General features: G+C 43.8%; 1 protein-coding gene across 1 annotated transcript in view; it reads left to right on the forward strand.

Annotated features, from left to right (window-relative positions):
* Nucleotides 1–6: 6 nt before the first annotated feature.
* DENND2A (DENN domain containing 2A) overlaps nucleotides 7–22020 on the forward strand; it is a 91957-nt gene continuing 69943 nt past the window's right edge. The window contains exon 1 of the mRNA XM_015588359.2: nucleotides 7–46. The gene's annotated coding sequence lies outside the window, so the exon portion shown is untranslated. The remainder of the gene's footprint in view (nucleotides 47–22020) is intronic.

Raw genomic sequence — 22020 nt, forward strand, 5'->3', positions numbered from 1 at the left:
CCCCAAGCTGCGCCTCGGAGCCCGCGGAGCCTTGGCCCGACTGGAGGTAGGGCCGGACGGGGGGACGGAAGAGGGGACGCGTGGGGGGACCGAGGACCGTGGAGGGGACGTACCGGGGGACCGAGGAGGGGACGCGCGGCGGGGGGAAGGGAAGAGACGGCTGGCGCTGCCGCGGAGCGGGGAAGCAGCTCTTTGCAGACCGCAGGCTCGGTTTCCCGTGAGCGACGTGGGGACTGAGGCGCTTCAGCCCGACCTGAGGGACGTGAGCAAAGCGCTGTGCAGACGTCCCAACGGGGACTCGGGATGATTTCGGGACCGAGCCGCCAAGACGCCGGCCCGCGCCTCGGAAACTTGCACAAACTGGGCAGAGCCCCCGCCCTGCGCTGTGCTGGGTCCCAGGGGGCGTGAGAGAGAGAAAAAGAGAGGGAGAGGAGGAGAGAGAGTGTGTGTGTGTGGAGAAAGCACCGAGGGTGGCTGAGCTGCCAGACCTCCTCCCTGAGGTCAGAATTTGCAGTCTTGGCAAAGCGGGAAAGTAAAGACCGCCGCATGATCTTTCTCCCACTTTTCCCCTAAGGATGGAGTTGGGAGCCCATGGAACCCGGGCGGGGCGGGTGGGGGGAGTCTCTTAACAACACGGGATGTAATGATATTTAGGAGGGTCACAGAGAGCTGGATTCAAACCGCCAAGGAGAGCCAGACCTCTGCAGGGGAAACTTGCACTGGGGAAGCCGGGGGAGCCAGGCAGTGCCTTCCCGGAGCACAGACTGGGGTAAAGGGCGCCCCTTCTCTGCTTCGACCAGCTGGTCGTTGGGAAGGAGCTGGCGGACTCTAGCTGGTGTTGAGATGTGCTTGGGGATATGACTTCTCTAATGCCCAAAATTACACCCATAATGATGGCCCTGGGTAATAAGGTTATGATAGACACTCTACAATAATTGTGTTGTTAAACTCTTACACCTTTCCTGGTTACTAAAAGAAACAAACAAACAAACAAAAATATGTCTGCTTCATTATCAAATACTAAACACACCAAAGAAGTGGAGTAGAAAGTCTTTAGTGGGGCTGCTTAGGATGGAGCAGAATTCTGCCTGAAGTCAAGGGCAAACACTGACTGTTTTTGAGGAAGGGTAGGGAGGAGGCTGGCAGAGAAGCTAGCCTGCATTCCTTTTGTTTCAAAAGATTTGAACCCTGGCTGTGTTGTGTATTCATTGACTTTACAGTTCTATGTGCTAGGTGTTAGGGACAGTGAAGAATAAGATAGCTCCCTTCCTTCCAGAAATTCTTTGTCCCAGTTAGATAGTCAAAACGTTAAAAGCAGACCTGGTCTGGCCTGCCAACGACTGCTGCATGCTAGGGGAGCCCAGAGCAGGGCCTCCCAGCTCAGGGGACCCCCGCAGTGTAGATACTGCCAGCCGGGCAGAGCCCTGAAAACCTTTTCACGGAGAAAACGAAGTGGGGAAGGCTCTTTCAGGCTGAGGGAACAGCAAAGTCAGCTTGTGGGGAGAGTTCATGTTGAACAATGCTCCTGGAAGCAAGGAAGATCCCACTGAAGAAGGGGTGATAGGATCAGTTTGGTATCTTAGAGAGCTCACATCTAGAGGAAGATGAGGCCATGACCTTGCAACACCCAGGCCAGAGTTACTGAGCGCAGGGTGACGACCGTGGTGAGGTGGGATGGGAAGACCCAAGAGATAAAGAGGAACCTGGCGACAGGCTTGGGCACAGGGTAAGGCAACTTAGACCAGAACTAAGTGCAGAAAAGCTCAGGGGAAAACAAAGCAAAGCAAAAGGAATGGATATTTAGAATGGCCTGAATTTAGCAGATTACAACACTTGGACAATGAATCTGGCTCTAAATTTTCTGGCAGCTTAGAGACAAACAAAAATACACTGGATTGCATAGTTTGGGATTTTGGACAACAGAGAGCATACAAATTAATTTTCAGAACAAAATTTTTCCGGGAATGAACTCAGCTGGGAATTTGTCATGTAGATCCTTGTGTAAGACTGAAGAGTGACAGAAAAGAAGTGTTCGTTGTCTGTTACAAAAGATGGAGAGATAAAATTCCACATGATGTCTTCTTAAACCGTCTTCCTGCTGTGACTCGAGAACATACTGCCTTTCTGTGTGGGGCTGAGTGTCAGCTCAGGCTTGTGGACGGTCGTGGCACAGGGCAGCTAGGGCCCCAGGAATCTTATATGGAGGAGCCACTGTCTCTGAAATGTAGGAAGGGGTGACACCTTCTTCAAGCGATGTAGACAGCAAAGTACGCAGAGTGCCCAGCCCTGAAGGGCAAAGCGAGCACATCATAGTATGGCCTCAGGTGGATGGGCCAAGACTCTGGCCTGGAGAAGGGGCCATGTGGGGCAGAGTGTGTTGGGAAGGACAGCAGCCAGAAACGCTGACCAAAGGGAAATGGGGAGAGGGAATGGCATTCGAGGATTCCGTTCAGATGGGCAAGTTCACTTCCACGAGTGATCCAGGTCTTCCTGCCCACAGACTTGATGTCAGGCCTGCTTCTAGGGGGTGGGGAAAGGGTGGGACTCAGGAGAACAGAGATCCAGTCTGAGAGAGGCCAGGGAGGGTGGGAATCCTGTCTGCTGCAACACAAGGACTGGTGCTAAAGAACAAGGAGTTCGAGCTGAGAGCTGAGAGGTTCTGCAGACTCAGCCACAAATCTCCCGGCCAGGCCCTTCCCTTTGGTTTCTGCAGAAGGGACAGAATCTGCAGAATCCATGTCAGTGTATTCCTAATGTGCCCTCTAAAGTTTAAACCATTTCTTGCCAACTATAAATGTCTTAAATCCACATTCAGTACTTGTGAGAGTCTACTGTCTTAACATTTTTAACTTAGGGTAGACATTAGAATACATATTTAAGTGCCATGAAACCGCTGATACCTGGGCCCCACACTAGACCAATTAAAGCAAAATCTCTGAGAATGAGCCCTGCACATCAGTATTTTTTAAAGGTCCCAGGTGATTTTAAGGTACAGCCAAGTTTGAGTGGCTGCTTTAACAATCACCTACAGGGCTCGTTAGAGCAGAGGACAAAAACCTCAGGTTTCGAAAGCAAGGACCCCACAGAATTTAAAATTAAGAAGTCTGTTACTTAGAATGAAATCAACTGGCCAATCAGCCTTCAATATCAATATCTAAAGCCGTCTTGAACAGATACAGATAAGGAGACTGGTAACAAACACAGTTATGTGAAGTTGTGTGTATATGTGTGTGCGTAAAGCATTTTTTTTTTCTTTTTTAACATAAAAGCATCATTACAAGGCTTCTGCAGTTAGATCTGTCTGGTCTAATACTATTATATGCAGTGCTGCACCTTAGCTGAAACAAAAAGCTTTGCACCTTTCTCTTTTCACCTGGAACCTTTCTTTAGTGCTGAGCCTCTGACCCATGGGGTCTTTCTACTTCCTTCTTGATATTCAAGTGTATGTTCTCTGACCTATGCCTTCTAAGTTGGAAAGAAGCCAGGGAAATTACTTTGTAATTTCACATGCATGAAGTCTCAAACAAAAGGACTGAATCTCTAGGGGTTGAATTTCAGCAACTCTGCCAGGATAATAAGGGAGATATTTTGAGACTGAATGGCTTTTCCAACAACCTCAAATATACTTTGCAGGCTGTTGCTTCTTTGGCTGTGGGCAAAGTTGACTCAGGCTTCCTCACTATCTCTGGAATCCTGAAGGCCCATGGAATGTCTCATAGGTACTCACAAGTGACCACAGCTGACCCTTGCTTGTGCCTTGTGTCACTTAGTCTTCTCTGTCCAGGCATGGACCTTTCTCCCTTCACCAGAACCAGGAGGCCACCACAGGTACCCCAGGCTCTCTTTGAATCTACACACTGGCCACCTCACGGAAGGACTGATAAGCACATCTGCCCCTTTCATTACAGGATGCAAGTCAGTGCCTGGAACTGAGGCAAGTGATTACCTCAGTTCTCTACACTCGACATCCAAAAGATAGCAACATTTCAGGAAGCCTCAGTGAGACCATCTTTTACCCTTATGTTAAAATCATCGTCTGATTTGGGCAAAAATTTAGCCTTTCAGTTTGCGTATAAGTTAAGCTCTTTACCAGCTGAATGAAGCTCAGGATTGCTTTGTCTTTGGCTTCCCTTTGACACTTCTGTCCTGGGCCTGCTATCTCCTGAAAGAGGTAAGCCCAAGACCCCTTTTCTAACTGGCTAAACTATCAAAGACTAAGTTATCAGTCTTTCCCCTGGCCTTAGGGAAGCAAGGGGTGCGTCACCCTTGCAGCAAGCTTAGGAAAGAGGTTAGGTTCTCTGCATAGAGGGAAACCCAGAGGTTCCACGCTACCCTTCAGAAGGAAATGAGAGCGTGGTGGAGCTGGAGATTGGGGTCAGGACAGAAAGCCGTGACCATGACCTTGACCATTATTCCATGGTACCCAGGCCTTCCATGGGCTGTGTGTCTTATCGGGGGTCTTGTCAGATCAAGCAGACTATCAAATGCATTTGGTTGTTTTATTTTATTAAAAAGTATACTTAAAATTTTTAAGATTACTTCTCTAGATATACTTTTATATATACAAACATATGTAAACTATAAAAGTTATGTTTATTGTATACATAAAAAGAATAAAATGAGAGTTTACCCATACTGTCTCCCTCCTTGGAGGCAATTAGCATATATACCAAATCCTCTTCGACTTTTTAAAAATTTGCATGTAATACATTATGTTGGGTTTTTAAAAGTTAATTTATTTATTTTTATTATGGCGACTGGTTAACGAAATCCAGTGTTTCAGGTGTACAATTCAGCAGTAAGGCATATATATATATATATTATATATATCTGCCCATAGTTAGATTTCTTTCTGTCGCCACATATTTGACCCCTTTTACCTCATCTACCTCCCTTGTGTGTTCACTGCCTATAGTTAGATTTCTTTCTGTCATGTTGGTTTGTTTCTTACAAACAAAGGAAGTATGCTATCATAATTGAACAGTATTTTGTGAGAATATTTCCATGAGGTCCGTATATAGCCCTCTCCTCCTTAGCAGCTGCCTAGTGTTCCTTTGTATAGATTTGTTTAACAAATTATCTATTTATGAGCAATTGGTTGTTTCTGATTTCAGCCACAAATCACTTTCCCAGCACTTGTTCCATGATTTCTGTTAAGATAGATTTCTAGAAGTGGAATTGCTAGATAAAATAGATTTCAAAACCATATGCATATTGAATATATTTGTGCCCAGCGATAGATATTTTTAAAATGAGATTTCAAGAGTCTTTAAAAAATTATAAAATATATTACCTCTCTCTCCTAATCCATGTTCCCACCCTAGTTCCTCACTGAATTTACTATGATTTTCTATTTAAGGTGATATGAAAAATTAACATTCATAGCATGGCACATTCAAGGAGGCAATCTATTATTTTGAGTTTTGTTAGGTCAGAAAAGGCAACATGTTAAAATTAGAGTCTCTAAGAAATTCTTTATTTTATAGATTGTTACCTAACAAATTGTCCCAATTTTGTCTCATGCGGTTCGTTTCATGTTTCTATAACCTTGATTCCATATCACCACAATTCTACATATGGTATAGGCCAGCGGTCCCCAACCTTTTTGGCACCAGGGACCCGTGCTCCTTTGAGAATCTAATGCCTGATGATCTGAGGTGGAGCTGAGGCGGTGATGCTAGCTCTGGGGAGTGGCTGCAAATACAGATGAAGCTTCACTTGCTGGCCCACCACTTACCTCCTACTGTGCGTCCCTATTCCTAACAGGCCACGGACCAGTATCAGTCCATGACCTGGGGTTTGGGGACTCCAGGTATAGGCTGTAACCTGGGATGGGTGGGTGGTACACACAAGAGCCAACCCAGTGGAATAATCCAAAGTGCCTCCATCTTTCTCCCTCATGCTTTCTCACTTCTCAGAAGAGAAGATGTAGCAAGGGTTGAATGCAATTTAGCACTAAGTTTTCTGCAAATCCACTGTGGGTCGTAGATTGGGTAATCAATCATATGTACTCCCTGGGACACATGGAAGGTAAAATGGGAGTGCTAACCATAAGTTGTTACTTGATATACAACAGGCCTTTTCTGGGACTGTCCTTGCAAACTACGACTTGCGGCCATCCTGGTGAAGGTGAGACTGGGACGTGTCCACCATTCTCCAGGCATTGCCCTAGGCAGACATGATTTGTTCCATCCCTCTGCCCCACCCTCCAGGCTTTCTCAGTCCCCCTTAGAGGAGAGGCCTGAGCCCAAGGAAGGAAGTGGGGTCAGGTAGATACCAGGTGCTGCATGCGAACTTCTCATCGCCACTAAATGAGTCTGAAGAGGTGGCTACTACTGTCCCTGCCACCACACCGCTCAGCATGGAAAAAATAATAACTGACTGCCTTTTTCCAGTAAATTAGAACTGTTTAAACAGGACGCTTCTATAATTTTATTTGTGCTTCTCACATCCCTGGGAAATACAGGCTCAACCTGCCCAGATGACCAAGCAGAAGAGTTTGTATGGGATCATGCAGCAAATCAAGATTAAAACTGACCTTACCTGGTCAGGAGAGAATTTATTTGGGAAAGAAACCAAAGGGCTCTGATTTGGTCACTGGACGAGAGCAATGGGCAGCTTGCGATGTATAAATTGCATCCCCTGCAGCTGGAGTGGGACCAGTTCCTTAGCTACAGACTTGGTCAGGGTGGTGGCAGGAAAGGCACAGGACCTTGCCACAGCAGCTGGCCAGTGCTCAGGCTTCTGCCAGGCAGTGTCTCCAGCTCTCTGGGGCTCAGAGCGATTCTCTACTTAATACTCTGAGCTGTAGGTGAGATTGGTTCAGATTTGGAATGAAGTATGTGGTTATCCAGCCCCAAGTATGACTCCCTGGCAGTTTGTGATGACTGTCATACTTTACATCTGGTCCACTTCATCATCTGTTTGTGACAATCAGCAGACATACACAAGCTCCCAGGACATCAAAAAAGGACCAGAGCTCTCTGTTTACCCTCCAGCTGCACTGATGCATCTAACAGGGTGGGAAAATGTCAAAGAGGACAGAGCTGTTTGATGCTTCCCAAAACAGCAGGACTCAAAGAGCCCAGCACTGTAGAGACAGCCGAAAGAGCTCTTGTTCCAAGCTCTCCTTTCACCTGAACACACATGACAGCCAAGATCCTGGCCTGGGTCGGAGAGGAGAGAGGTGGGGAAAGGGTCAGAGAGGCTGCTGCGAGGTACACACACAGCCCAGGGTTCAGGCTACCAGCTCACTGGAGGGAAGAGGAGGATGCTGCTTTCCAGATAGGGAGAGCAACTGGCAGAGCCCCCTGAGGCAGGTCTACAGGCCCCTCCCCAGGTCCCTGAAATCTGGCTTCCATCCCTAGCCTCCGTCCCTAACCATCTGCTGAGACCTTATTCCAGGTTGCTAATGCTGCATCCAGTGGCTAGTTTACTGTTCTCGTTCTTGAGCTCCCTAATATGCCTGAGTCAGGTCAAGGTCGATGTAAAACTGGCACCGACACATCTGTGCCACTCGTCAAAATGCCAAAATGCTTCTGCGCTGGTTGGTAAACAGTCCCTGCCCTGAGCCTGTGTCCCACATTCCTGAAGCCCTAGACTTCCCACCCAGATGCAGCCATTAAAGGATTAACAATAGGGCCATTCTCATTGGCTGGTGTCCGAGCCACACCTTTGTTAAGTATTTTGAATATTGCATCCTCATCGGAGACTCTGTACTGTTTTGGTTGTCCTAATTATCTTTCAAAAAAGATTTTCACTGATTTTTTTTCTTCTTGTCATTCAACTAGTATTGATACAGCACCCATGGTAGATAGACCCAGATCTGGGCTAGATACCACAGAGGAATAAGAAGCCCAATGCATATGTTCAGCCATCAGACCTCCCCATCTGGATGAAACATAAAAAGAAACTGAGGCAAGAGCCAAGTAGCGAAGGCAGTGTGAGAATAACCCCCATGTCAGTTTTTCATTGCCTTCTTTGTCTTCTCTGTCAGAAAGCTCATCTGTGCGCTCAGGTTCCCCAGCCGCCTCCCACATTCACACCTGCAGGGTTGTTCTTTCACCGGACCCTTAGCTCTTTACCTCTGGCTACTCTACAGGTTTCCTCCCGAACGAACCATTTTAACCTTGTCACGTCCGAAAGAGCCATGATCTAAGCATATCCTCATCATGTATCCTCTTTGCTTTCCGAGGGAGCAAACCTGAACGCCTCCTTCTCGCTTTCAGAGCATCTCCAGGCCTAGTCCTCCATCCCTGCCCGTCGTCTTCCCCACGGCTCCCCGTCGCACGTCGCAGCTCTCCAGTCTCCGTCCTGGGCAGGAGCAGCCCTTCCCTCCTTCATGCTCTCGCCCCGCCCTGTGCACTTTCCCCTTCCCCCGCTTTGGCACCCCGCCAGCCTTTCAGGGCCATCAGACTCAACTTCTTCTTTGGAGGAGTCCGTGACTCCTGACTTTGCCCACCTCCAAATTCCTTCGGTTTATATTTGTCCCATAACATTTACCACTGCAGTTCAGTTTAGTCCTTAAACCGGTCTCACACTGTGACTTTCTTTGTCGGGCATTTCTTGGGCTGATCCTGTCTCTCTGTCTAGAACATTTGCAATCTTTGATTGCCATTCGGTTGATCGGGTCGTGTCTATGTAAGGAACATCCAAACCTGTAGAGAATTTTTGTAGAAGTTCATTTGAGCCAAAACTGACAATTGCCAGGAAGCAAGATCTCAAGTGCTTCCTTAGAATCCCAGTTTTGTGTTTCTTTTATGCATTTGAAATGAAGGAGAGAATCTAAGGGTGATTACATGAAAGTGGAAAAAGCAAGGTGGGGATCAGATCACAAGACAGTGAACAAGATTATGTGCCCTCTTCAGGGTGGTTATTTCAAAGTTGGGTTAACTAGATGCACAAAATAAGATAAACCTTTTAGCTAAAGAATTGATTTACCTGGGGCTTCACTACCCACCATGACCTGCACAGTTAGGTGTTTATCGGATCACCTGTGAGGTCACTCTCCACAGAACCCCTTTTTTATCCACAGTTTGTACCTTTTATTCCTAGCTCTAAGGCAGGAACCCAATATTTGTGTATTTCCCAACAGCCCCTCACTCGAAGTACTGCATTCAGCTCCTTGGTTATCTTCTTAATTAATTTCAAAGCCATCCATGCTTGTTTAGATTAGCTAACTAAAATCATAGGAGAAAGACCATTTCTCATATCTCAGAGCTTAGCTAAATAAAAATGAACACATTCCCAGGCATTGCACAACTTCTAAATACAAAACACCAGACACGTATAGTAAACAAACAGGAACAGGGCCTCAGCCCTTAAGGAGCCTGAAACATGGTGGGAGGGGAGGGAGGTCAGGATGAGCAAGCTGTGCCCCACCTGGATCAGGTGGGCCCCTCCTCCCTCCCGCGTCTGCATCTGCCATTGACCACGACCACTAGTGTGCCCTGGCTTCTGCTGAAAAGAGAAGGAGGCCAGCTCACCTTCCAACTTCAAAACCATTACAGATTTCATTGTAACAGCAGTTATATGTTTGAGAGCATTTTACAGCTTCATCATACTTGCAAACCATTCAGGCTGGATAAGCAGCCCTGTAGATGAGTTGAAGAGGTATTATTATTATTATTATTACTACTCAACCTGGTATTATTTGGCAGAGTTAAGTTCACTTCATAAAGACAGAGGACATGCGTTGAGTGCTTTCCATAGGACGTGCTGTGCTGGATGTTTCACAGGTGCAATCTCATTTAATCCCACTGCCAGCCTTCAGAGTAGGTGCTGTTACTATTACCGTTTCACAGAGGAGAGAACTAAGGCTTAGAAAGTATCTCGCCCAAGGTCCCACAGCTCTCAAGTGGCAGAGCTGGAAGTTGAATCTGGGTCTCTCTGCTTCTAAACCCTTTGCTTTGAAACCCTACGATATGCTGTCTCTCAGGTGCTTTCCCAGAGCTGGGAGCAGGGCAGGAGTGGCCTCAGCCCCCTTCTCTCTGTCAGGGAGCCGTGGTGCCGGCCCCAGGAAAGGGGATGGGAGATGACGTCTCTCCCTAAGATTGCTGCCTTTTGTCCAAATGTGCTGGCCCAGAGCCAGGCTGGAAACTCTCTGCTCATGGAAAGAAAGAGAACAGAAGCCAGCAAAAGAGGGTGGGAAAGGGTGTGAGGGGGAGGAAAGGAAGAGGAAGGCAGGAAGGAGAGAGGGAGAGAGGAGGTGAGAAAGTGAGGAGTTTGGGGCAGCACAGCTGGGGCCAGAGGTGTCCCGCCAAGATGCAAACCAGACTCTGGCCTTCAGGTGCCCTCCGCTCAAGGGCTGCTTCTGGTGTGCTGTGGACATCCAGCCCCGGCAAGCTCAGGCCTAGGGGCTCTCCATTGCCCAGAGGCCAGGACAGATGGCAGGGGGGCCCTTCCTCCCTGCCTCTCCTCCTTGGCATTGCTGTCCCGTGAGGTCAGGTTCAAGTGGACATCAGGAAAGCCTTCAGAGGGAAAAAAGAGTTACAAAGTGGAGAGGCTGCCTCCGGAAGGGGAGGGGGTGGCCAGGCAAGCAGGGCCTGGGTGCCAGGGCATGCATGGAGGGTGTGGAGGGGAGGGAGGAGAGGTGGCAGGGGCTGGATACTTTGAATAAAATTTCATCATAACAGTTTACCAAGTGGCTTCTCTGTATCCAGAAGCGGAGGTCTGCACCCAGCCATCAAGGCACTCGTGTGAGTGTCAGACACTGGACTCCTGAGTCTGGTGACCTGGGTTCATTCAGCGTCCATGTGGCCTTAGGAAGAGTTAATCCCTCCAGGCCTCAGCCTCCGCGTAGATAAAGCGGGGCAGCAGTAGGTTGGTGTGAGGATTCAGTGAAACATCCAGGTAGGATCCTGCCTAGAGAACAGTAAATGCTCAGTGAATGTTAGCCATTCATTCGTTATTGCAGTTTAACCTGAGGTACCACAGGTAAATATGTGAAACCTTCAAGAAAACATATAAATACGAAAACTAACCATAGAAGGGATAGCACGAGGTTATTCACGTTTAGTTAGATGACGAAGTGTAGATAAATTAATACCCACTGCACAAATTCAGAGAAAGCAGGGAACACCTCGGTTTAGGGTGGCCAGGGTAGGTTTCATGGGAAAATCGGGTGTTAAGCTGGATTTCGAGGTGGCAATATAACAACAGGAAGGGCAGGATGACAATTGAGTAAAAGGGTACGAACCGAAGGTGGGAGTGGGGGAGTTTTTCGTTATTGATTTTTCTTCTTTATTTTTTTTTTTTTTCCCTTCTGGGATGGAGAAGTTTTAATTCACTGAAGCCCAGGAGTATTTGCCAGTAGATCATTCGTGCTATCCTCCTGCCCACAATATGCACTTGGACACAGTATTTCACTTGCTGCATACATTCCAGCTGCCGAAACGTTGATCACCAGGGTGCTGCATCCAGTGGAGAGGCATCTGAACTAGCCTAGCCCGCGGCTCAGTCCGTGTCTTGGTGGGTTTTTTAGCGGGTCTCGCCTTCCTTGTGGCTCTGACTGTTTAAATACCATTCTCTTACTGTTCTTTTGGTTTTCAGTCTCTGTCTTCTTTTGATTCTCTGTTTTACCCTCAGTCTCCAGTTCACGTCCTTTAACCTGCTAACACTAAGTCTCTTTTCCTCTCTGATATAGGACAGAGAAGCTCTCAACTCTATATTTTTTTATAAAAGAAGAGAAAGCAATCAGTAGGAGCCAGTGGGAAATACTAGCTGGCAGCTGTGAAGCAAATGTTCTTGGTTTTTGTTGTTTTTTTAAAATACCCTCAACATCCTAATAACAAAGAATTTTTCTCTTTAAAACAAAACAATAGCAACAACAAAAACACTAATCCCAGAAAACTCTCTGCATTTCTGAAGAGGTGGGCTCCTCAGCAGACCAAAAAAAACCCCCCCAGAATCACCTTAATCAAGAATAGTAACTAGTAGGCCCAGGTTCTCCTAGGACAGCTTCTCCATAGAAACATGAGCCATCTGAGGAAGAGAAGGGAGTGTTGAGGTGAATGAGCTCTAGATGGGGCGACAGTAACCCTGGGTCCTGCTCCCGCCTCTGCCATCAGCCAGGTGACAGGCTAGGTGGGCCACACTGGGTCATTTCTAGTCCTGACTTCTTTTCTGTCACCTTCCTCTCTTCATATTTTGGAGCTTCTCCATGCCAGGGGCTTTTGTAGCTTCATTATTTATTTATTTTTCCTCTTTGAACTTCCTCACTAGACTGGGGCCTGAAAGAAGCACTGTCATTCACAGGCTGGGTTCCCAGTGACCGACTGGGTCACGAGGGGAGAGCCGCTGAGGCCAGGAGGAGGATGTAGAAGGCTGGGTCAGCCAGTGCAGGCGTCACTCCCAACAGGGTCCTGGGAGAAGGGGCTCAGCATTTCCTGAAGGGAAATGACTCCCATAAATAGAGGGATGGGAAAAGGATTCATCTATCCCTTTCCTCCTGTCGATTCAGCTCTTCCTCTGGTGTCCAGACTATGCAGCCTCTTGTAAATGTTTTTCATTCAGATGTGTCAGTGTGTGGGGGGGAGAGATGGAGATCTGCTTTCTTGTCTATGGTAGATATAAATTAAGAACTGAAGAAGACATTCAGGCTTTTTATTTGTTCATTTACCCAGAGTAACCTCTCATCTGGTCCATTTCGATATAAGGCCAGAGTTTTTTCAGTGGGGTTTATTGGGAAGAAAGGGAAGTATATACCTTCTGAGACCATGTCCTATTTAACTTCATCCAAGGGTTCAGCACAGCTTTCTGCAGTAATGCTTATAATCTGCTGTTCAGGTCCTTAGAAAGGATGGATCTCATGACATTAGCCTTACTAAGACTTCAGGTGTTCCCAGCAGCTCCAGTGTCATGAAGAATCTCCTCCAGGAGAGAAAGAGACTTCTTGAGAGCTGCTCTTGGGACCCTCAGTAGTGTAATGGGAATGATCAGATAACACCCAACCTCCTGTGCCAGGCTGGAGGCAAACCTAGTGGGGGCTTTAGTTTCCTTAGTAGCAGAAGTATGCTCAGCTTCAGCCATGTGGATGCAGACTTAGCTTTCAAACTCACACACACAATAGCTTTCCTTTCTCGCTTTGGGAAAGTAATTGAACATAAATTGAACGTGACACTATGTGTTAGTAGGGATTCTTTTGGTTGCTTAAGCAAACAAGGGTATGAAGATATCTTGCGGAACCTGTGGGCGGGCATGCAGCCTGGCCTCAAGAGTGGATTGGATCCAGGGAGTACAAAGCCATCTTTCCACTGGCATCATTCTCCTCCCCGACAGCCGAGCTCTCTCTGCCTCTTAGTCCACAGGGTGGAAAATGGCTGTTTCCCAGCACGAGGTTTCCATGTTCCGGCCCCACAGATTAACACAGCTTCCTCGGACAGAATCATATTGGCCCAACTTGAGTTAGACTTCCTCTAGAGCCAATCACCTGTGGCTGGGGGTGGGATCATAGTTCAAACATGGCTTCCCATGTTTCTGTTCCCCTCATAGTGGAGAGAAGGGGCAGTTTTCAGAAAAAGGGATTTCTTGGTGAGATAGGCAAGCTCCACGTAGTACCTGCAGTATCTTATGCCTGTGTTATGTTTCTTTAACCATTTTGTGTTCATTTGTCCTAACCATTGGTCATAAGAATCCTGGTTCCTCAGTTGTACCTGCTAAATATTTTGACAAAAATATTGCTCGTTATGGAGGTAATAGCATACTGGAACTAGGTTTTGGGGCTAGATCCATTTCTTTTTAAATCTCGGTGATATTATCAGCTTTGTGCCTCAGTTTCCTCAGCTGTAGAATGAAATTGACTTCCTTATTTATCCCATAGGTGGCGCTAGGTGCTTTGATTGGTCCTTCCTTCCTCCTTCCTCCTTTTTTCTTCTTTTTTTGGTAACAGATTTATTGAGGCATAATTCACATAACATAAAAATTCATCCATTCGAAGTAAGTTTAATGGTTTTAATATACTCACAGAGTTTTGAAACCTTCACCACAGTACATTTAAAAATATTTTCATCGCACCAAAGAAGCCCATACCCCTCAGCCAGCACCCCCAACCTGCACCCCATCCACTTCAATCCTAAGGAACCATTAATCTACTTTCTGTCTCTGTAGAGTTCCCTACTCTAGACATTTTATATAAATGGATTCACACAATATGTGGACTTTTAAAGCCAGCTTCTATTCCCTTAGCATAATGTTTTCGAAGTTCATCCATGTTGTAGCATGCATCAGTATTTCATTCTTTTCGTGGCTGAATAATATTCCATTGTATGGATAGAACACATTTTTCTTTGTATTCATCAGTTGATGGCATTTGGATTGCCTTTAGTTAATGGCTATTATGGATAATGCTGCTGTGTGTGTTAGTTTAGAAGAACATATGTGAACATGTTTTCAATTCTCTTGGGAAATGAATTATTTCTATGCTTATGTTTGTAAAGTGCTTAATGCAATGCCTGACATATCATAGGACATAACAGTGCGAATTTCTTTACTCTGACTTTCCCAAAGGTTATGAATGAAAACTATTTCCTGCTTGCTGCCCTTAGAAGAAAGTCAGACTCCCCCAAAGAGCCTGACCCCTGTGGGTCAGACTCTGAGGTTACTGTCCCTAGGGTCCTGGCATCACTGAGTAGCAGATTATTACATCAGGCTTGTGAAGGGATTGACCCAGGGTGGTTCTGGTTGAAAGTATTGAGAGAGCAGAAAACAAGGTTTGAGGGTCAAACTTTGATCTTCTCACCTTAAAAAAGAGAATAACAATAATTACAACTGGAAATTGGCAAGAGGGAGAGGGCTGATATATTTTGTAATGTGTGTATAATATGAAAATCAGGTGCCGTACAAACATATTCGAAGCTTTAGGGCTGCCACAGAGAAAGAATCAGACTTTTGAAACTCCATTCAAATCACAGCAGGTTCTGAGGGCAGATGGAGCTCTTCAGGAGCTGGTCAGATCCTCTGGGGCTGCTGTTAACCCCTTAGGGCTATAGCCCCTTGGCGAAACTTGCCTGAAGCTGGTTCTCTGGCTCTGAGAAAGATCCAAGTGGTCCTCAGTTCCCCAGGACTGCAGGCGCATAGGATTTGCAGTGAGATCTTCCTTGAACACCTTGGGGCTATTCAGTTATCCCAGCACCATAAATGGATTTATTGAAAAATCCATCTTTGTCCTAATGATTTAAGATGTCACTTTTACCATATATAAAATTCTGTGTGCAACTTTATACAGTCACTATGGAAAACAGTATGGAGGTTCCTCAAACAACTAAAAATTGATCTACCGTATGATCCAGCAATCCCTCCGCTGGGTATTTAACCCAAAGACTTGAAAACTCATATCCGAAAAGATATTTACACACCAATGTTCATAGCAGTATTATTCACATGGAAGTAGTCCTACAATAGATGATTGGGTAAAGAAGGTACATATATGTGGTACACATATACAATGGAATATTACTCAGCTAGACGAAGAGATGAAATATTGCCATTTGTGACAACATGGATGGGCCTTGAGATAATCATGCTAAGTGAAATAAGCCAGATAGAAAAAGTTGAAAACCACATGATATCACTTATATGTGGGATATAAACCTAAAATCAACAAACAAACATGACAAATAGAGATTCATGGACCTGGTCAATAGACTAGTGGTTACCAGAGGGTAGAGGGGAGGGAGGAGGTAGATGGGGTAAAAGAGGTCAAATATGTGGTGACAGAAAGAAATCTGACTATGGGCGGTGAACATACAATGCAAAATATATATGACTTACTGTTGAACTATGCACTTGAAACTTACTGGATTTTATTAACCAATGTCACCATAAAAAAAAGCTTTATGTGTACTTGGGTGTCTGTCTAGACTTTCTAGTCTGTTCCACTCACTGGTCTTTTTAATCTATTTTTTGTGGAAGCACCACACTGTTTTAATTATAGAGGCTTTATAGTATGTTTTCATATCTGGTAGGGCTAGTTGCCCCCATACTCCTTTCTTCCATTTTTAAATTTTTCAGTGTTTTCCTAGGTATTCTTGTATGTTTGGTAATCTGATTTTGAAGTATTCATTGTCCTCCAGGGAGGACCTGGTGGTGGATTGGGGGTGGGGTGGGTGCTGGGGTTGAGTTGTCTTTTGGACCTGGGTGTATTTATTTACTTCAGTAAACTGGTTTTGTAAGATTCTGTTTTCTTTTAGATTCATGAGCGCTGAGGGCTTCTAGTGAAAATAGCACTCATTTTCCCTGAAGCTCCAAAAGAACTTTTTAAAACAGTCTTTAACTGAGAGAGAATGTTAAAACTTGGTAAATTTGGGTAAAGGCTACATAAGAGTTTTCTGTACTATTCTTGCAATTGTTCTGCAAACTCGTAATTATTTAAAAATAAAATATATTTAAGGTCGTTATGCTTTTGGTACCATTTTGGTAATAGCTTTCACAAAGTCTGACCAAGATGTGTCCAAAGATTCTGTCTTAGCTCACATGTTGATTGACTCTTCCAAAGAAATCCAGCAAATCAGTTTGGCGTAATCTCCTTACAGAATCAGTGCTGCTTTTCGTTCAGTGTTTTGTGCTTTGTTGTCTGACGATGGGCCAGAGGTGTAATGGCCACCAGAAGAGAAAGTATCTTTAGACTGAAAATGATGCAGGCAACTACATAGACTTATAACAATTTATTGTAGTGTAATTCACTTACAGGAATGTAGGGTAGGAGTGGACAGATGGCCCATCAATTTTGCACAGATTATTTTCTGCTAACAGACCCCTGTTACAGCACTTTTTAAAATAATATAACTCAGGTATTAATGATTGACAGGACAAAGGGACAAAGAATGCAGTAATGCCAGGAGCTGTACTTTCTGGTGGTCTTGTGATGGATGATTGTTTATAACCAATATCATCACCAGTTTGATATTTGTATTGGTTTTCATGCCATTCCAGCCTAACAAAAATATTTATGGCTACATTTTATGAAACACAGATAATCATCAACTAGAAGGACAGCGAGTTTGGTCAAAGGTCATAGCGTGAAAGAAATCTGGGACACAGAGATTGCGTTAGTTTTGTTCACATCTACATCTATACACCTTCCTTAAACATTTCGTCATTTTGAGATTACGCAAACATCTGTGCCTTTCACCTGTATACCCGAAAGAAATTCAGCCCGTCCTTCAAGCCCAGATCCACAAAGGAATCTCGCCTTCACCTGTTTTGCTCATCACATTGTGTTTTGTATTGGAGATATTGAGATGCATCACTTTTCCCCAGCTTTATTGAAATATAATTGATGTATCAGATTGTGTAAGTTTAAGGTGTATAACATGATGATTTTCAATACATATGTATTGCAGAATGATCATCGTGATAAGGTTAGTTAAAACCTCCATCACCTCACACAATTAACTTTTTTTGTTTGTGCAGTGAGAACATTTAAGATCTACTCTCTAAATAATTTTCAAGTATATAATACAGTCTTGTCATATGCATCTTATTTCCTGTACGAGAAAGAAAACTCTCAGAGGGCAAATAAATCTATTTATTTTATATTTCCACCAGACTTCACTCAGTTCCCAGTGTGAAGTAGACACAACTATTAGTTGGAAGAACGAACTACATGACTACTTTCCTGTTAGCCATAGGTCCCCATGTCATCTCTCTTTGGACCCATTGAAACATCTGTACTGGGAACCAGAGACCAAGTCTTGGTAATCACTGAGGGAAAGAAGGTAAAGAGAATCAAGTATCACTTACCCTTCCATCCAGGAGATACTGTGACAAAGCCAAAGGAGTGGCGGAGTGAAGGGCTCAGCTGAGTCGGATGTCCTGCAGCTGCTGCTGTGACTGCCAGGCAAACTTGGGGCCTGCTGGGGGCGCCACAGGGCAGACCCGACACCCAGCGACAACAGCCGGGTGTACACTTTCCTTTGTCATTTCTAATAGTGATCATGCATGCTTATTATAGAAAATTTGGAAATCAAGTTTTTTGTTGTTGAAAATATAGATAAGTAGAGAGAATGGAAAAAGTCATTCCAAGTTTCTTACCCAATGACAACTACTGTTCCTCCTTTGTTACATTTCCTTACACTTTTTTTCTTATGTGTACAATCTTAAATAAGAATAGATTCCCCCTTTTTAAAAACATGTTTTTTTTCCCTGTAGACACAGCTTCTGGATCCTTTTTCTTTTGTCTAACATTACAACATGAGCATTTTTTTTTTTCATTTAATAAGTCGTCTTTTTTTCAGATCGACTTTAATTTGCGTTTTTTAAATAATAGCTTTATTGAGCTATAATTCATATACAGCATAATTCACCCATTTAAAGAGTACAGTTTAACAGCTTTTACTATATTTTCAGAGTATGCAAACATCATCAATTTTATAACATTTTCATCACCCCAGAAAGAAACCTAACTCCCACCGGCAGTCACTCCTCTCTCCTCCTGCTCCCGACGTTAGAACCTGACCGCATAGTTTGGTCACTTGTAGTACCCCAAAGAAATAAAAGGAAGTGTCCTTTTTTTTTTTAATACATTTACCTGAATTAAAATTTTTAAACCATATTTTGGTAGTATTAGCATATTTCATAACTTTCATAATTTCATACTTGCATGAGTTATGGCAAACCCACAATGACTTCTACCAGAGAGGTGACGCTAGTAGTTATGGAGCATTAACTCAGGAGGGCTGACACCACTAAACCCTTATATGCACTTGGTTTAGTGTTCATATGCAAGATGGCCACCTAAGTGTACTTTTTCTCTTTTTACCCTCCACAAAATGGTGAACTCTAAGGCAACATATGGAAGTATTTCCGCACTGCAAGTGAGTGAGGCAAAAAGCATGACTTGCAAATATTGTCAAGTGAAAAACATGTTTCCATCCTACTCAGGTGGCCAAATACAGCTTTATATGTAGGAATGTTCAGCAGATGTGAAAAAAATCCTTCCCTGACTTATAAAAGTGAGAACAATAAAAATCTTTAGCTGCCTCTGGCCTCCGGAGTGTCACAAAGCATGGTCCAGTCTGTAATCTCAAGCTGCTCTAGCCACAAATTCCCAGTGGCTTCATTTGTCCAACTGACAGGCGTAGGTCCGGAGAATACTGATCAAGTTGTTAAAATATTATTGTCAGAAACAGAGTATTCATACTGACCAAAGGTCTTAAAATGACTCAGTTTGTGCTCTTGGTGTTGAAGCCTTCTTTAGAGTGGAAATGAGACTTGGTATTGAAGACTGTGTAGGAAAAGCTCCGTGAAACAGCATCTTGGAGCATATACACCTGAGTTCAGGAGCAACTCACTGTGTGCTGATCACTCTTCCTTTAGGTTTCAGGGATGCTCTGAAATAGGAGCAAACGGATACACTGGAGTAAAAGAGTATTTCTGCTGCTGACTGCTGACGCAAGCGGCAGGAACATAAATGTGGTTCAAGTTTACACCAGGGGCTCTTCGACTGTAGCATGCTGGTCCTGGGGGACTATAAAGGCAGGTTCCTAGGCCTTCCTCTGGCAGTCTGATTCACTTGGTCTGGGGTGGGGCCAGGACTCCTCACTTTTAGCATTGTCCCTGCTTACTCTTTTTTTAAATAATAGCTTTATTGAGATATAATTCACATACATAAAACTCATCCTTTTAAAGAATACAATTAAGTAGGGGGGGGTAGCATCTTCACTGTTTTTGTGCAACCATCACCACTTATAATTTTAGAACATTTTCATCACTCCCCACCCCCCAAAACTCATACCTATTAGTAGTCATTCATTCCTCCCACTCCTGACAACCATTAATACACTTTCTGTCTCTATGGATTTGCCTATTCTGGACATTTCGTATAAATGGAATCCAAGTTCTGGTCTTGTCACTGGTTTCCTTCACTTAGCATGATGTTTTCAAGCTTCGTCCATGTTGTAGTATGTATGGCTGAATAATATTCCATTGTATGGCTAGACTAAAGATTGTTTATGCAGTCATCTGTTGATGGACTTGTTAGGTGTAAGAAAACGGTATGTGTTTGTTCACTCAACAAACATTTCTTGAGCACTCACTTGATGGGGAAATCTGGGCTCAAAAGCAGAACTAGAAATAGTAAGACTTTAGTGGTTGTTAGCACAAAAGTCATTACCTTGGCTCTGCCACTGTTTTTACTTGATGTGGCTCATTGAAGACCTGGTGTCCAGTTGTGGTGTGTGGTGTTTTTGTGCAGGCACAGATTACACATTGGTCCAAGAGTGCAGGCGGCAAACATGTCCCCTGGGGGTGGTTCTGAGGCAGAAGCCTTTGACTTCTCTTGTTCCTTACCTGCGCAGTGTCGTCCGTCTTCTTCCAAATGTGAGTTGGTTTGTTTTTAAAAGTACTCCAAAATCAAAAAAGTAAAGCTATTATGTAAAAAAAGAAGAATTCATTTTAATTTTTTAAAAAGCTTTTTTTGTTTGAAGATGATAAAAATGAAGCATCAAAAGTCTCAGGAGTGAGCCTCACTAAACAGACACAGCGAGAGTTGCATTTATGTGGTTGTATGCTTCCTTTTTCCTTCTTAACATATTTTCTGAAAACAGACATCTTCTGGATGTACTTGCTAATAAGAATGCTCATTTGAGAAAATAACCACGTTTGTTCCACTGCGATTGTTATGCTTTCTTTTCAATTTTGTTGCATAGTCTTTATCAGCTGATAAAAACTGGGAGTTATTAGAATCATTGAAGCTGAACAGCTTGTACCTTTATTTGCAACACAAATAAAAACCATTTAAAATTTAATTGTATTAGTATGTAATCATTTATGATCTAAATTGTATTTCTCATTCAGTATATCAAGTATGACCCATTTATGAATCAAGTTATATATAATATATATATTTACCTATTTTTAAGAACTAGCATGCTAGCTTTAGAGCAGTAAAGAGCATTGGAATATTATAGTTGTGTATGTTTTATTCCTCACTCTACCTCCTCCCTTGTCCAAAGTTCTTATTTTTTTCATTGAATATGCCTATAATATATTTATAATTGAGATGTAATTCATCATAAAGTTCACCATTTACATTCGTACAATTTAGTGACTTGTAGTCTATTCACTATGTTGTACAATTATCACCATTATCTAATTGTAGAATATCTCTATCATCCCAAAAAAGAAACCCTTACCTATTGGCAGTCAGTCCCAATTTCCCCCTCTCTTTATGGGTTTGCCTATTCTGGACATTTCATATCAATGAATTCATACAATATGAGGCCTTTTGTGTCTGGCTTTTTCACTCAGTATATTTTCAAGGCCATCCATGCTGTAGCATATAATAGTACTTCATTCCTTTTTATGGCTGAATAATATTCTGTTGTATGGTTATACCACATTTGAAAAATCCATCATTTGATCAAGATTTCCAGATTTTACTTTTTATTTAAATTATGGTTTTTGTTACAATTTGGGGAAAATCATTCCCCCCATCATGGTTTAAATGTCCAGATTGTTTTCCTAGCAACCTCTAAAGCAGTAATATCTGAACTTCTTTTTGTAGGTGACTTCGATAGTAAAATTTCTGTAGACAGTATTGCACCTCCCCTCTTCAAAGGAAGAGGGTTATTACTGGTGGGAGGCAGCTCCATCGTGCATTCCCAGACCTATAAAGTGATATTGAAGTTTGTCGTGGTAATTTAAGTCACAGAGTGCTCCCAACTAGCAAGATAGGCTAGGCTTATCACCTAATTAATGACTTTTAACATCAGAGACAAAAAATCAAAGTTTTGTGGGAACAGCATTTTCCATTCCTCTGTGAATTCAGAAATGCTCGTGGGCTGATTGCTGAGTGTGTGGGGGCTTTTATGCTCCCTCAGTTTCAGCTCAGAATATGGTATCAGCTGTTACTCTAGAGACCATGGTTTTAGTCCTGGAAGTCATTGCTGCCCGATTGGAAGCGAGTTCACCATGTTGTTAAGTATTTCTTGGGATCTTTAACCTCAAAGCGCATACATAGTTTTCTGTGTATTAGACATAGTGGGTTTTGTCCCTTTTGGAAAAGCCGCGTCTTCCTGGGAA

This window comes from Pteropus alecto, unplaced genomic scaffold (assembly GCF_000325575.1).
Source record: "Pteropus alecto unplaced genomic scaffold, ASM32557v1 scaffold22, whole genome shotgun sequence".
NCBI classification, from domain to species: Eukaryota; Metazoa; Chordata; class Mammalia; order Chiroptera; family Pteropodidae; genus Pteropus; species Pteropus alecto.